General features: G+C 48.6%; 2 long non-coding RNA genes across 3 annotated transcripts in view; one reads left to right on the forward strand and one right to left on the reverse strand.

Moving 5' to 3' along the window:
• The window catches only part of LOC132532724 (uncharacterized), a 17,144-nt gene extending 13,081 nt beyond the window's left edge, over positions 1–4,063 (reverse strand). Inside the window, exon 1 of the long non-coding RNA XR_009544618.1 lies at positions 3,528–4,063. This is a non-coding gene — a long non-coding RNA (uncharacterized LOC132532724). The remainder of the gene's footprint in view (positions 1–3,527) is intronic.
• Positions 2,964–15,344, forward strand: LOC132532725 (uncharacterized). 2 transcript variants are annotated; one of them, XR_009544620.1, is made up of 3 exons: positions 2,964–3,059; positions 10,253–10,333; positions 15,154–15,344. It is a non-coding gene; the product is annotated as an uncharacterized LOC132532725 (long non-coding RNA). The 2 variants fall into 2 exon arrangements; XR_009544621.1 differs by lacking the exon at positions 15,154–15,344 and adding an exon at positions 14,642–14,651.
• The last annotated feature ends 166 nt before the right edge of the window (positions 15,345–15,510 follow it).

Below are 15,510 nucleotides of genomic sequence, written 5' to 3' on the forward strand. Positions count from 1 at the left end.
GCCACCAGGGTTATCAGTTGGGGCTCAGTGCCAGCACTGTAAACCCACCACTCCTGGCAGCTTTTTTCCCCTTCCTTTTTTTCTCTTTCTATTATATTATTTGATGGGACAGAGATAAATTGAGAGGGAAGTGGGAGATAGGGAGAGAGAAAGGTAGACACCTTTAGACCTGCTTCACCACTTCTGAAGTTTCCCCCCTGCAGGTGGGGAGAGGTGACTCAAATACAGACCCTTATACATGGTAACATGTGAGCTCAACTAGGTGTGCCTGGCCTACTAAAAGAGTTATTTGAGAGAGAGAGAGAGAGAGGGAACATGAGAGAGAGATAACACCAAGGAATCATTCTAGCACATGCAACTCTGGAGGCTGAACTAAGGACTCCACGCCTGCTACCTCCTTCTACCTACAGCCGCCAGGCGGAAACCCCTACCCTCCAGTAACCTAGGAAGTCACGCACACAGCTGGATGACCTGGAGCATCGTAGCAGCAGGGACGCTCAGCTAAGCACAGGGAAGGAGCTGGAGGTGAGGGCACACTCAGTGCTGGGGGCTCGGCTCCCACTAAAGCAGCAGCAGCAGAACCATTGCCAAACTCTCTGGCCTTTTTGAGTAAAATTGAAAAGCCTTTGTTGATGTCCATCAGCTTAGGGAAACATATATGAATCTAGGTCTTTCAAGAAAGCGAGGCAGCAAAACATGACCTTTCAGATAGTCAGAGTTCTATATATTTCCCTGTGAGCCTTGAGTACAATAGTCATCAACCTACTTGGTATTGACTGGTGTTTGTGTTGAAAGGAGCAGAGGGAAGTAACAGCACTGCCAGCTAGACCTGAAGACAGGAAACCCCCCAAATAACCAGCAGATATTCACTAGTGAGGATGATGAGAAAGACACTAGGTGTGAACCCCAGTACTATGTGTGAGCACCACAGGCACCAGGGGAAGCTCCATGGAGAGTGGAGAAGTGCTACGGTATCTCCGTATCTCTCCCTCACTTTCTATATGCTACACTGAAATGATAAAAAAATAATCATAGGGGAGTCGGCGGTATCACAGTGGGTTAAGTGTACGTGGCGCAAAGGGCAAGGACTGGTCTTAAGATCCCGGTTCGAGCCCCTGGCTCCCCACCTGTAGGGTGGTCGCTTCACAGTTGGTGAAGCAGGTCTGCAGGTACCTGTCTTTCTCTCCTCCTCTCTGTCCTCCTGTCCTCTCTCCATTTCTCTCTGTCCTATCCAACAACAACGACATCAATAACAACAACAATAATAACCTCAACAATTAAAAAGACAAGGGAAACAAAAGGGAATAAATAAAATTAAAATAATAATAATAATCATAGTGAAAAAAAGACTGGAAGCTCATGGGTGAAGCTGTATGTTCCAGCCACATGAGATCACCATGCACAGCACCCAGGGAGCCCCATGGAGGGTGGGGCAGGGCTGTGGGGTCTCTCCTCTCCCAGCATCCTGCACAGCACCCAGGGAGCCCCATGGAGGGTGGGCAGGGCTGTGGGGTCTCTCCTCTCTCAGCACCAGGCACAGCACCCAGGGAGCCCATGGAGGGTGGAGCAGGAATGTGGGGTCTGTGCTCTCTCAGCACCATGCACAGCACCCAGGGAGCCCCATGGAGGGCGGGCAGGGCTGTGAGGTCTCTCCTGTCTCAGCACCAGGCACAGCACCCAGGGAGCCCATGGAGGGTGGGCAGGGCTGTGAGGTCTCTCCTCTCTCAGCACCAGGCACAGCACCCAGGGAGCCCATGGAGGGTGGGCAGGGCAGTGGGGTGTCTCCTCTCTCAGCACCAGGCACAGCACCCAGGGAGCCCATGGAGGGTGGGCAGGGCTGTGGGGTCTCTCCTCTCTCAGCACCAGGCACAGCACCCAGGAGCCCCATGAAGGGTGTGCAGGGCTGTGAGGTGTCTCCTCTCAGCACCAGGCACAGCACCCAGGGAGCCCCATGAAGGGTGGGAAGGGCTGTGAGGTGTCTCCTCTCTCAGCACCAGGCACAGCACCCAGGGAGCCCCATGAAGGGTGGGCAGGGCTGTGAGGTGTCTCCTCTCTCAGCACCAGGCACAGCACCCAGGGAGCCCCATGGAGGGTGGGCAGGGCTGTGGGGTCTCTCCTCTCTCAGCACCAGGCACAGCACCCAGGGAGCCCCATGGAGGTTGGGCAGGGCTGTGGGGTCTCCACTTCTCTCTCTTCTCTCTGTCTTCCCCTCTCTCCTCTCTCTGTGTGTACATAGGGCCTTTATCTCATCCCCAGATATTGTATTTAAAAAGCAGATGACTTTTTCTGCTGTGTACACCACATATGAAGGACCCATGTTCAACTTCCTGCCAGTAGGTAGCTTTGTGGGCAGTGAAGCAGGGCTGCAGGTGAGGCGTCTTTCTCACTCTCTCCCACTCTGTGCCCCCCTTTTCAACTTCTCTCTGTCTCTAGCTAATAAATAAAATAAGTAAGATACTTTAAAGAAAAAGAATTGTAGCGCCTGAGTATTCTTGTTTTATAGACCAGGCCACAAAAAACAGTACACACACACACACACACACTGTTTATCAAAATGGCATGTCCTCTCCCGAGACTTCACCTCCCTCTCCCTTCAGTTCTAAGCGATGACTCAGTGACAGCTGACACACAGTCAGGGTCACGATCACATTGGCAGTCATGCCCTCAGACACGGACCTAGGAAGACATCCTCTTCAGGGCTGTAGAAACTGAGCTCAAACATGTCCAAGTCCACCCCAGCCAGACTTCAAAGATGACTGCTTCCTACACAGTCTTGGTGTGTCAGGGCTTGAGGCTGTCCTAACTCATTATGGCTCAGAATCACGCAGCCACTTACTGGAATGTCCACTTTGCAGCGGGCAGAATTACTGTGACAGACCAGAAGACCATTCGGTCTGCAGCTAATCTGGACTATCACTTGGCCAACGATCTGGCTGCACCCCCCCCCCATACACAGAGGTGGGGAGAGAAAAGGTGATAAGAGGAGAGACTGCAGCAGAGTAGAAAGGAAAGCAACCAGTGTGTGGAAGACTCGAGGAGGGAGGAATCGAGAAGTACAAGTATGGCTTCAATTTCTTTATAAAAAATTGGGAAGAAAAGGAGGAGAAAGAGAGAGACAGTAATGAAGGAGGAGAGGAAGAAAAGAATGGAGAAAGGAATGAGGGAGAAAAGATGGATGGGAGGAAGAAAAGTAATAAAGAAAGAGAAAGCAAGCAAGCAAGCAAGCAAAGGGTATATAGTATAATGGTTATGCAAAGTGACTCTCATTCCTGAGGCCACAAAGTCCCAGGTTCAATTCCTCATATTACCATAAGTCATAAATGAGTAGTACTCTGGTAAGTAAGGAAGGAAGGAAGGAAGAAAGAAAGAAAGAAAGAGTGAGGAGGGGGAAGGAAGGAAGGAAGGAAGGAAGGAAGGAAGGAAGGCAGGAAGAAAGACAGTCATATCCACCCCTCAAGCCTCAGTGTTCTGACCAGAGCGAAGCCACTCGCCACTCAGAGAAGCAAGGCCACCAGCCCGGGACTCACCCTGTGTCTTCAGAGATGGGTGGCCGAGTGGAACTGGCCCCTCACCCTGAGGCTGGGACTTTTCAGCTCTGCCCTCTGCCCGCGGGCTGCCCTCCCCGGGTCACATGGACACTGCTATAAATGTGCATTGGCTTAAGGCTGGGGACGCTGGCCCCAGAGGCAATTGTGTGAGCAACCTGAACCAGTCCCAGCGGCAGCTTTCCAGAAGGCTCTGGGGCATGTGGGGGGGAGGGTGGCAGGGGGTGCAGACCGCCTGTGGGTGCCAGGGGACCTCCTCCCTCTACTGAGGACTGAGTGTTTCTCAGCTACCTTGGACAGCAATTAAGTTTACTGGAGGGGGAGAGAGGTCTATATTTTGGCAAAGACTAGCCGACTTTCAAACCAAAATCAACTTCTGAAAAATTCATAAAGAAAGGGGCTGGACAGTGGCATACCAGGTTGAGGGCACACAGGTTCAAGCCCCCAGTCCCCACCTGCAGGGGAAAGCTTCACAAGTGGTGAAGCAGTGCTGCAGGTGCCTCTCTTTCTCCCTGTCTACCCCCCTTTCCCTCTTAATTTCTCATTTCTCTCTGTACTTTCAAATAAAATCATAATTTTTAATTCATAAAGAAGGCCTTGGAGATAGCAGAGTGCACAGTTTGCCATGCAGGAGACTCTGGGTTTGATTCTTGGCACCACACAGGAGCACCACGCACAGCACCCAGGGAGCCCATGGAGGGTGGGCAGGGCTGTGGGGTCTCTCCTCTCTCAGCACCCTGCACAGCACCTAGGGAGCCCATGGAGGGTGGGCAGGGCTGTGGGGTGTCTCCTCTCTCAGCACCAGGCACAGCACCCAGGGAGCCCCATGGAGGGTGGGCAGGGCTGTGGGGTCTCTCCTCTCTCAGCACCAGGCACAGCACCCAGGGAGCCCCATGGAGGGTGGGCAGGGCTGTGGGGTGTCTCCTCTCTCAGCACCAGGCACAGCACCCAGGGAGCCCATGGAGGGTGGGCAGGGCTGTGGGGTGTCTCCTCTCTCAGCACCAGGCACAGCACCCAGGGAGCCCATGGAGGGTGGGCAGGGCTGTGGGGTTTCTCCTCTCTCAGCACCAGGCACAGCACCCAGGGAGTCCATGGAGGGTGGGCAGGGCTTGGGGTCTCTCCTCTCCCTCTCTCTCCTCCCTCTGCCTCTGAAAATACACAGGCTACACTGGTGCTGCTGGAGATGGACCCTGGCACCTCACACCAGCTGCTCGTGTCCTTTTTTGCTCACGCCAGTATTTAGGGAGCTGATATCTCACCTGTTAGGTCATACACATTGCTAGGCTTAAGGACCTGGGTTTGAACCCGAGGCCACCACATGGAAGTGTCTGCAGAGGGGAAGCTTCCCAAGCTGTAGAACACGGCTGTGGTGTCTTTCCTTCTCTCTGCCCCTCTCTCTCTTTTAATTTCTGCCTCCCACCTTCTCTCTAGAGCAAAGACACAAATTAAGATGCTTCAGACCCCAGAGACTGGTGCCCATTCAGTCCCTGGCATTGCTATATGCCAGAACTGAGCAGGGTGCTGGTCTCTCTCATAAAAGTAAAGAAAAAGTGCAAGGACCAGCGTAAGGATCCGGGTTCGAGCCCCCGGCTCCCCACCTGCAGGGGAGTCGCTTCACAGGCGGTGAAGCAAGTCTACAGGTGTCTATCTGTCTCTCCCCCTCTCTGTCTTCCCCTCCTCTCTCCATTTCTCTCTGTCCTATCCAACAATGATGACATTAGTAATAACTGCAACAATAGAACAAGGGCAACAAAAGGGAATAAATAAATATTAAAATAAAAAAGTAAAGAAACAAACAGATACATAGACATTTGAAGAATTTACAGAGCTGTGTGTATAAAGTTTTGCCATCTGTGCAAAAATGATTTTTTACAAAGAACATTAAAATTTTATGTGGGACTGGCTAAATAGATGCAGGGATGGTGCACCTGCTTTGTCATGGGAGAGATCCGGGTTCGAGCCCCGGTCTTTGCTGTATTGGAGGAAGCTCTGGTTCTGTAATGGGTGTACTACTAATAACAATAATAATGTGTTGTATTTCTACATCAAGGGAATAGAGATGTATTTATTTGTTGAGAGAGACATACCCTGGCACATGCGACGCCAGGGGTAGAACTCAAGATTTCATGCCTGAAGGTCCAGCATTTTCTCCACTGTACCACCCGCCAGGCCACAATGAACTTTCTCAGTAACACAAAAATCAAGATCCAAGTTCCAGTGTCTCTTAACAGCCTGGTTTCACCACTGATGAAAATCCCAGAGGTGTCTGCTTTCTGGTGGAAGTGGCGCCACCGTGTGGCAAACACGTAAATGCAGCACTTAGCATTCAGTCTGCAGGCTCTGAACCAAAAGTACCAAAAGTAATTGTGCGTTTGGGTTTGGCGAAGTTTGAAGTACTTCTAAATCCCCTTGCAAATCAAAGCAGGACATTAAAAACACAAAAACTATGACCTAACACATCACATTATGAAAATAGCTGTCTTGGGAGTCGGGCGGTAGCGCAGTGGGTTAAGCACAAGTGGCGCAAAGCGCAGGGACCGGAGTAAGGATCCTGGTTCGAGCCCCCGGGTCCACACCTGTAGGGACGTCGCGTCATAGGCAGTGAAGCAGGGCTGCAGGTGTCTGTCTTTCTCTCCCCCTCTCTGTCTTCCCCTCCCCTCTCCATTTCTCTCTGTTCTCTGTAACAACGACGACATCAATAACAACAACAATAAAAAACAAGGGTAACAAAAGGGAAAATAAATAAATAAATGAATAAAAAGAAAATAGTTGTCTTATGAGTACTAATCTGCCCAATTATAAGCCATATAAACATCACCTTGCTGAAAATCACTAGCATTATGTTGCAGAACGCGAAGGAAACAAAACCTTTCCCAAGAAATGCTTCTAGCTGCCGATCCTTTGAGAGTTCTGTGAAGAAAATAAGCTCAGAGTAGTAGCATTTGGCCTCGTGGCAGACGTTCTGGTTTATAAAAATGAAACAGATAAGTCTGGGGAGACAACATAATAACTCAGCAAGACTTTCATGCCTGAAGCTCCAAGGTCCCAGATTCAAACCCTAGCACCACCATAAGCAGGTGCTGAGCAGTGCTCTGGTGTTTCTGTCTGTCTCTCTCTCACTCTAATATAAAAAAAAAGTAAATAAAAAGGTAATGTTTAAGGCTCCTAATTAGTTCCGCACATAGTAAAAAAGAAACTTCAAGAATGAGACAGATGAAAAACAGATTACTCCTCTCTCCCCTCAGGAGGTACTTTGGTGAAATGGTAGTCAAGGGTTTTTTTTTCCCCCACCAAGGTTGTCACTGGGGCTCTGTGCCTGCAGGATTCCCGGGGACTCTTCCTTATTTATCTCCTTACTCACTTACATATCTAGCTAGAGAGCGAGAGGCAGAGAGAGGAGAAGAGAGAAGTAGTGAGAAGGAGAGAGAAGGAGAGACACCACAACACTGCTCCACCACTTAGGAAAATTCCCCCCTGCCCGGTGCTCCCTTGTGGTGGCCAGAAGCCCCAACCTGAGTCCTCTCAAGTAAAGTGTGTGCTCTACTGGGGAGGCATCCCCCCCAGCCCCAGTATAGAGATGAAAAAAAGAAAAAGAAGAAGAAAAATTTTCCAAAGACACTGGGATATCTATGAAGCAAGTGCATCGTCCTATGAGAGATCGACTCCCATGAATGGGACACACATGGGTGGAGCGGTGCTCTGACCAGAATCACAGCAAAGAGCTCGCTCGCTCTCTCTAAAAGAAAATGAGAAAGAGAGAAAGAAAGAAAGAAAGAAAGAGAGAGAGAAAGAAAGAAAGAAAGAAAGAAAGGATAAAACCTAGTGGTCCCGGAGGTGGTGCAGTGGATAAAGCACTGACTCTCAAACATGAGGTCCTGAGTTCAATCCCTGGCAGCACATGTACCAGTGATGTCTGATTCTTTTTCTCTTCCTATCTTTCTCATGAATAAATAAAGACTGACATGAAGAGGCACAGACAAGGAAAGAACTTCCAGCATTGAAGCCTGCCCCAGTACAGTAGAGGCTGGGACTGTAATAAGGATCATTGAATGACAGAGGTGAAAATGTGATTTGGGAGGGGAGTGGGGCGGTAGCGCAGCGGGTTAAGCGCAGGTGGCACAAAGCACAAGGACCAGCATAAGGATCCCGGTTCGAGCCCCCGGCTCCCCACCTGCAGGGGAGTCACTTCACAGGCAGTGAAGCAGGTCTGCAGGTGTCTGTCTTTCTCTTCCCCTCTCTGTCTTCCCCTCCTCTCTCCATTTCTCTCTGTCCTATCCAACAACGATGACAACAATAATGACTACAACAATAAAACAACAAGGGTAATAAAAGGGAATAAATAAAGGAAAGAAAAGGAAAGGCAATGTGATTTGGTGAGCTGGGTAGTAGTACAGCACATAAGGCGCAGGCCTACAGGTGATCTCTCTGCCTCTCTCACAAAAATGTATCTTTAATGCCAGGTGACACTGTAGATTTTATATTGTATGAGCACTGTGACATATAAATGACTCTGCTTGTCCTAAGTCTTGTAACTCGTCAAAGTGTGACCCCCACAGGAAGTCACCACCACTAGATGCTCTCGACAGCCGTTGTTATCTTTTTTCTAAATGCAGCGCCAGAGATGAGCCAAGGGCCTCACACCTGTGGGGTGCTGCCAAATGACCTTCCTGGATCACTGTTTTGGGTTCTTTTTTCATTTCTTTATTGGGGGATTAATGGTTTACAATGGACAGTAAAATAAAATAGTTTGTATATGCATAACATTTCCTGATTTTCTTTCTTTCTTTTTCTTTTTAAAGCTGACAGTTGTGTTTCTGGTGTTTGCTTGTTGGTTTAGACCAGAACACTGCTCAGTTCTGGCTTATGGTGGTGCGGGGGTTTAACCTGGGACTTCCGAGCCTCAGGCTTAAAAGGCTTTTGCATAACCATTATGCTGTCTTCCCAGCCCACATTTCTCAGTCTTACACGTTAACAATTCAACTCCCACTAGGTCCTCCTCTGCCATCCTGTTCCAAGACCTGAACCCTCCCCCCAACCCCAGAGTCTTTGACTTTGGTGCAACACACCAGCTCCAGCCCAAGTTCTGCTTTGTGTTTTCTCTTCTGATGTTGGTTTCCAACTTCTGTTTATGAGTGAGACCATCCCATCTTCATCCTTCTGGTTCTAACTTATCTCACTTCACATGATTCCTTCAAGCCCTGGATCATTTTTTAAATTTCACATACTGAGAGAGGGAGGGAGAGAAGAGAGAGCAAGAGAGAGGAGAGATGAAGTGGAGGGGGGAGACGGGAAAAGATCAAAGCATGATTCTGCCATCCATGGAGTTCCCTGGGTGCTACTATGGTGCTCTCACGTGGTGCCAGGCTGAAGGTTCCCAAGTACAGTAACGTGTGTGCTCGACACACCGAACCATCTCTAGCTCTTCCCTCCGTGTTTATCATGATTCATATATTCATTAACTGGCTACAAGGAAGAGCATTCCCTTCCCATTCATTCATTCATTCATTCATTCATTCAGGTATGGCCTGGGTGTATTGGCCACCATCACTACTGACTTTGAGGCTTTAGTTACCCCAGCTTTGGCAGCCAAGAGCCCCTTTCAAGTGGATCCACAGTCAACAGGATGGGCATTGTCTGGGAGTTAAATGTGGGCAGACAGAGAACCCCCCACCCAGGCCCCCCAACTAGAATCTGTACTCTTTTTTTAAAAAAGATTTTATTTATTTATGAGAAAGACAGGAGGAGAGAGAGAAAGAACCAGATATCACTCTGATACATGTGCTGCCGGGGATCGAACTCAAGACCTCAAGCTTGAGGGTCCAATGCATTATCCATTGCACCACCTCCCGGACCACAAAACTGTACTCTTTACATTATCTCCAGGGCGTGGAGGAAGCGCCGGAGCAAGATGGGAGCTAGGCAGTCTAGGTTTGGGGTGACCCTGGGTCAGCAGAGGTGGCATCAACATAGTCTCACTGACACAAGTCTAAGAAAAAGAAATCCGCTCACTGGCTCTGTTTCTTGGCTCCCACGTTCTTTTTAAGGCTTAACACATGCAGGAAAGGAGAAGCAGTGGAAGGAAAGATACAGAAGAGGTAGTGAAACCTGGGGCTCAAGCATGTCACACAATGTCCCCAGGGAAGGCCGTTTGGTGACTCCAGGCACAGAGCTGTCTCCAGCCAGCTGCTGTTTCTGCCATCCGTGGTTCCAAGTGCTGTTTACTAATAAGGCCCGTCCCTCCCCTCTGTCCCAGAAAACAGGGGCGTGGCTGTGGGGAGCAGAGATTAGCAGTCTCTCTCCACCCTGAGGCCCTTAGCTCTTAGACAATCTTCTTTTGCTTTTGCGGGTGAAAATAATTAGGACCCATGATTTGGTGGTGCCGATTTCAGATCTAGTCAGTCTTCAAATCAGATTTCTCTTCGGAAGTGACAAACCAAGATGTCGCTGAAACAGGACAGAGCTCAGCGTCTCATGCTGCACTTAATGACTATTTCCTCCTGGGTTAAAGTACGCTTAATTGTGTATTTACTAGAAATGACACTTAGTGCTGTTCAGTTATTCATTACTTGTAATAATTGGTTTGACTTTTAATGCTACCTTTTTGCTCCATCTCCCCACCTCCAATCAGTAGGAAGATGGTGCTTTCTTTTCCTTTCTTCTCTCTCTCTCTCTCTCTTTTTGGCTTTTATTTTTCTTATATTTTATAGGACAGTGAGAAATTGAAAGGAGAAAAAGAGAGAAGGAGAGGCACTTGCAGCTTCACCACTCCTGAAGCTTCCTCCCTACAGGTACTGGTGGGTGTTGTAAAAGGCAGTAGCCTTGAAGTTCCCTTTTTATGCAGAAGTTTTTAAGTTCCTTTTAGTATAAGTTGCTTGTAGTGTGAGATGGAAAATTCCTTGCCCTTTCCCCCTTGAAGAACAGGACCTAATCAGTAAGCCACCGGTTGTTTACCAACACTCTGCAAACAGGCAGAGCTTATCAGGGCCTTTGCACTAGGAAATTATTTTCTAGGAAGGGGCAGCTGATGGCGGGGGGGATGTGGTGACCCTACCTGGCTAGATTCTATTGGTTGTGTGATTTTGCAATGTTTGAAACTAGCCCACGCTTTGCTTTGAATGGATCATGCTTTTGCTAAGTTTGAAATGATTGGATTTTGCATTTTCTATAGCATGTTACTGGATATAGGCTGATAAGGTGATGTGTTCCCCCTCCCTGAGTGTAGTCTGAATTCCTATAAATTGTGTGGTTTGAGCCTTGTTCAGGGTTGAGCTGGTAGACTGCTGTCAGTCACCACTCGGCCCGGATTCGAATTCGTGAATAAACATCTTTTGCTTCCTTGCAGTGGATGGTGGTTTGATTTTTGCTCGCTAACAGGTGTCTTGAACTGAGGGTTTTTGTTTGGTTTTTTTTTTTTTTTTTTGCCTCCAGGGTTATTGCTGGGACAGTGTCAGCACCATGAATTCACTGCTCCTGGAGGCCATCTTTTCCACCCCTTTTGTTGCCCTTGTTGTTGTAACCTTGTCGTGGTTATTATTGTTATTATTGATGTCCTTCGTTGTTGGATAGGACAGAGAGAAATGGAGAGAGGAGGGGAAGACAGAGAGGGGGCGAGAAAGACGCCTGCAGACCTGCTTCACCGCCTGTGAAGCGACTCCCCTGCAGGTGGGGAGCCGAGGGCTCGAACCAGGGTCCTTCTGCTGGTCCTTGCGCTTTGCGCCACGTGCACTTGACCCACTGCGCTACCGCCCGACCCCCGAACTGAGGTCTTTGTGCATGTAAAGTGTGTGCCCACATGACAGACGCACCACTCCTGGCAGCCATTTTCCCCTTCCTTCCTTCCTTCCTTCCTTCCTTCCTTCCTTCCTTCCTTCCTTCCACCCTTCCTCCCTTCCTCTGTCTTATTAGATAGTACAGAGAGAAAGAGAGAAATTGAGAGGGGAGGAGGTGATAGAGGGAGAAAGATAACCACCTACAGATTTGCTTCAGTGCTTGTGAAGTGTCCCCCCTGCAAGTGGGGAGCAGGAGCCTGAACCCGGGTCCTTGTGCCCAGTAATGCGTGTGCCCACTGGGCGCACCACCAGCTTGGTCCCCCATCACTGGGTTCAAGCAGGTAGCTGAAAGAAGATGGCTCCTCTGGCAGCCCACACGGGGACAAGTTCCAGCCTCAACCCCAGGTTGGCTGTATGCCAGACGGAGCTGAGCACCTCAAACAAGGAAACCTTTAAAGGGATAATGCAGAGCGGGAGTCGGGCTGTAGCAGCGGGTTAAGCACAAGGACGGTGCATAAGGATCCTGGTGTGAGCTCCCCACAAGCTGTGAAGCAGGTCTGCAGGTGTCTGTCTTTCCCCCTCTGTCTTCCCCTCCTCTCTCCATTTCTCTCTGTCCTAGCCAACTACAACGACATCAATAACAACAACAATAACTACTACAATAAAACAAGAAGGGCAACAAAAGGGAATAAATTTAAAAAAAAAAAACACCACAAAAAAACAAAATACAGTTTACAGACACCGGACCCCAGAATACACATTTAATCAGTAAGTAGTGCGTTCCAAAAGTCAGCCACCTCCTCTCTACTGTCCCTGGCTTTCTGGTCTTGTCCCAGGCTGTCACCTCAGCAGAAGGAGTTGGCTGCCATGACATCAGGCACCATGCCCTCACGCCTGCTTGTCAGAAGATGACCACAGAGGCAGAGGCTTCGTGCACCATCACATGCCTGTCCTTGACCTGTCACTGGGGGAAACAGGCTGACAGTTGTCTGGGTTATTTGGGTAAACGTCACCTAGCTCAGCGAAGCAGACAGAAGACCTTCCCTCTATGTGACAGTGGTGATGAGTGCTCCTCTCCAGCTGTGCTCACAGGAGGCACAACACTGATTTGTGATTTGTGCAGGGACCCCACTTATAGTATCACCCCACTTCAGTGATACTTGTAGAATCACTGCGTTCTCAGCACCAAAGAGGCCTGCGGGGAGACAAGATTCTCAACATGCCCCACACTGGGAGGAATTCTGTATTTTCATTTTGAAAATGTGGCTCAGTGTATGCCCGCCTTTCTTGAGCCTGTTGATGGGCGCTTTCAAAATCTTGGAGGTGGAGAGCTCATGGTGAACAAACACTGCGTGAGGGAGATACTCAGGAATCCGAGTTTGCCGTGAGAACCTCAAAGGTCAATTGTTTGGCTTTGTTCTTTGCGTGTGTGTAACCTGTGTAACCAAAAGACCTCACCACCGACTGTAGCAATGACTATTATTATTTTTTCCCCGCCAGGGTTATCAGTGGGGTTTGGTGCCAGAACTAAGAATCCACTGCTCCTGATAACCTTTTTTCCCCCATTTTATTGGATAGGACAGAAAGAAATTGAGAGAGGAGAGGGAGATAGGGAGAAAGAGAGACACCTGCAGACCTGCTTCACCACTTGTGAAGGGACCCCCCTCCCCCCCCCCCCCCGCCCACTGCTGGTGAGGTTTTTTTGCTTGCTTGGGACCTTGTGCCTAACTACTGTGTGCTTAAGCCCTGTGTGCCACCTCTGGCCCCGGCAATGACTGTTCTTTCCTCAGTGAATGGTCTTGGCTCCTTTGTGGTAAGTCAGTTGATCACTGATGTATGAGTTTATTTCTAGATTTTAAATTCTTTTATATATATATATATATGTGTGTGTGTGTGTATATATATATATATATTTTTTTTTACTTAAAGGGGGGGTGAGGGAAAAGTGAGAAAGAATCAGAGCATAACTCTGGCACATAGAATGCCTAGGATTGGGAGTCGGGTGGTAGCGCAGCAGGTTAAGCACAGGTGGTGCAAAGTGCAAGGACCGGCGTAAGGATCCCGGTTTGAGAGCCTGGCTCCCCAACTGCAGGGGAGTCACTTCACAGGTGGTGAAGCAGGTCTGCAGGTGTCTGTCTTTCTCTCCCCCTCTCTGTCTTCCCCTCCTCTCTCCATTTCTCTCTGTCCTATCCAACAAGGACGACATCAATAACAACAGTAATAACTACAAGAATAAACAACAAGGGCAACAAATAAATAATAAATAAATAAATATTTAAAATAAATAAATAAATATTTTTAAAAATTCTTTAAAAAAAAAAAAAAAGAGTGCCTGAGATCGAACTCAGGACTTCATGTTGAGTATCCAACTCCTTATGCCGCCTCTTCGGTTGCTTCTGGAGTTTAAATTCTATCCCCTGAGGGCGAGTGGTACTGTCTGTCTGAGTACACACTTTATTTATACCATGCTCAGGGGCTGGGTTCAGGGCACTAGTCAATACATGCAGGGGAGAAGCTTCCTGAGTGCTCCAGATGTCCTCCTCACCATTTTCCCCCTCCTCTCTCAGTTTCTGTCCTATCAAATAAAATAAAGAAAAAAGGGGGGGATAAATTCTGTTCCTTCAGTCTATGTCTAATATGTACATATAGGGCCATCATATTCTACACTTGTATCTAAATATATAGACTTTATAGTTATATCCTATATAAACATCTACATCCTATTTATAAAGTATAAGTCTATAAATGCATATGATGTCAGGCAGGGGACATAATATAATAGTTTCCCAAAAGACGTCACACCCGAGGCTCTGAGGTCTCAGGTTCGATCCCCAGTACCACCATCAATCAGAGGTAAGCAAGGTTCTGGTCTCACACTGTATTGTCTTTCTTTGTGTATCTCTCTTATTAAAAAAAAATAAAGGGAGTCGGGTGGTAGCGCAGCAGGTTAAGCGCAGGTGGCGCAAAGTGCAAGGACCAGCGTAAGGATCCAGGTTCGAGCCCCTGGCTCCCCACCTGCAGGGGAGTCACTTCACAGGCGATGAAGCAGGTCTGCAGGTGTCCTATCTTTCTCTCCCCCTCTCTGTCTTCCCCTCCTCTCTCCATTTCTCTCTGTCCTTTCCAACAACAACAACATCAATAATAACTACAACAATAAAACAATAAGGGCAACAAAAGGGAATAAATATTTTTTTTAATTTTAAAAAATAATTTAAAAATGAAATAAAAACACCAAAGTAAAGAACTCTGGTGGGGGAGGGGGTGTTTGCAGGTCCTGGTGTGAGATGGTGGAGGAGGACCTAGGCTGGAGAGGACAGTGTTCTGCAGAAAACCGAGAAATGTTACTCACGCTCAACAACCATTTAATGTAAACCATTAATCCCCTAATAAAACGATAACAAAACAAGACAGATTAAAAACTTATAGGTTAAGTGCAGACATGACAGTGTGCAAGGGCACAGGTTCAAGCCCCTGGTCCCCACTTGCGGGGGGTGGAGGGGGAAGCTTTGCGAGTAGTGAAGTCTGCAGGTGGCTCTCACCCTCTGCATCTCCCCTGCCCCTCTCCATGTCTGTCTCTACCCAATAATAAATAAGGAAAGATTTATTGAAAAAACGTTTAGGACCCCCACCTGCAGGGGAAGTCACTTCACAGGCGGCTGAGCAGGTCTGCAGGTGTCTGTCTTTGTCTCCCTCTTTCTGTCTTCCCCTCCTCTCTCCATTTCTCTCTGTATCATCCAACAATGATGACATCAATAACAACAATAACTACAACAATAAAACAAGGGCAACAAATGGCAATAAAATAAACATTAAAAAACAGTGTTTTAAAAAATGTATAGGACAACACAACATGGCAGAGACATATGAACGACACGCTTGTCCATTGGCGCAGCCACACCATCCTGACAGCTGCCAATGAAGATGCTCACAGGAAGGAAGTGGGGGGTGCTGGCTGCAGACACTCCGACTTGGTGCTCTACCCAGTCCTGCACCCTGCCCCAGCCCCTGCACCCCTACCACAGCCCCTGCACCCCTACCCCAGCCCCTGCACACACCCTACCCCAGCCACTGCAACCCCACACCCGTCCCTGAACCTCCCTACGACCCCCCTGAACCCCTACCCCAGCCCCTGAACCTCAGGCCATGCACCCCCACCCCAGTCCCTGCACCCTACCCCAGCCCCTGCACTCCTACCC

The sequence above is a fragment of the Erinaceus europaeus genome, chromosome 14, assembly GCF_950295315.1.
Source record: "Erinaceus europaeus chromosome 14, mEriEur2.1, whole genome shotgun sequence".
Classification (NCBI taxonomy): domain Eukaryota; kingdom Metazoa; phylum Chordata; class Mammalia; order Eulipotyphla; family Erinaceidae; genus Erinaceus; species Erinaceus europaeus.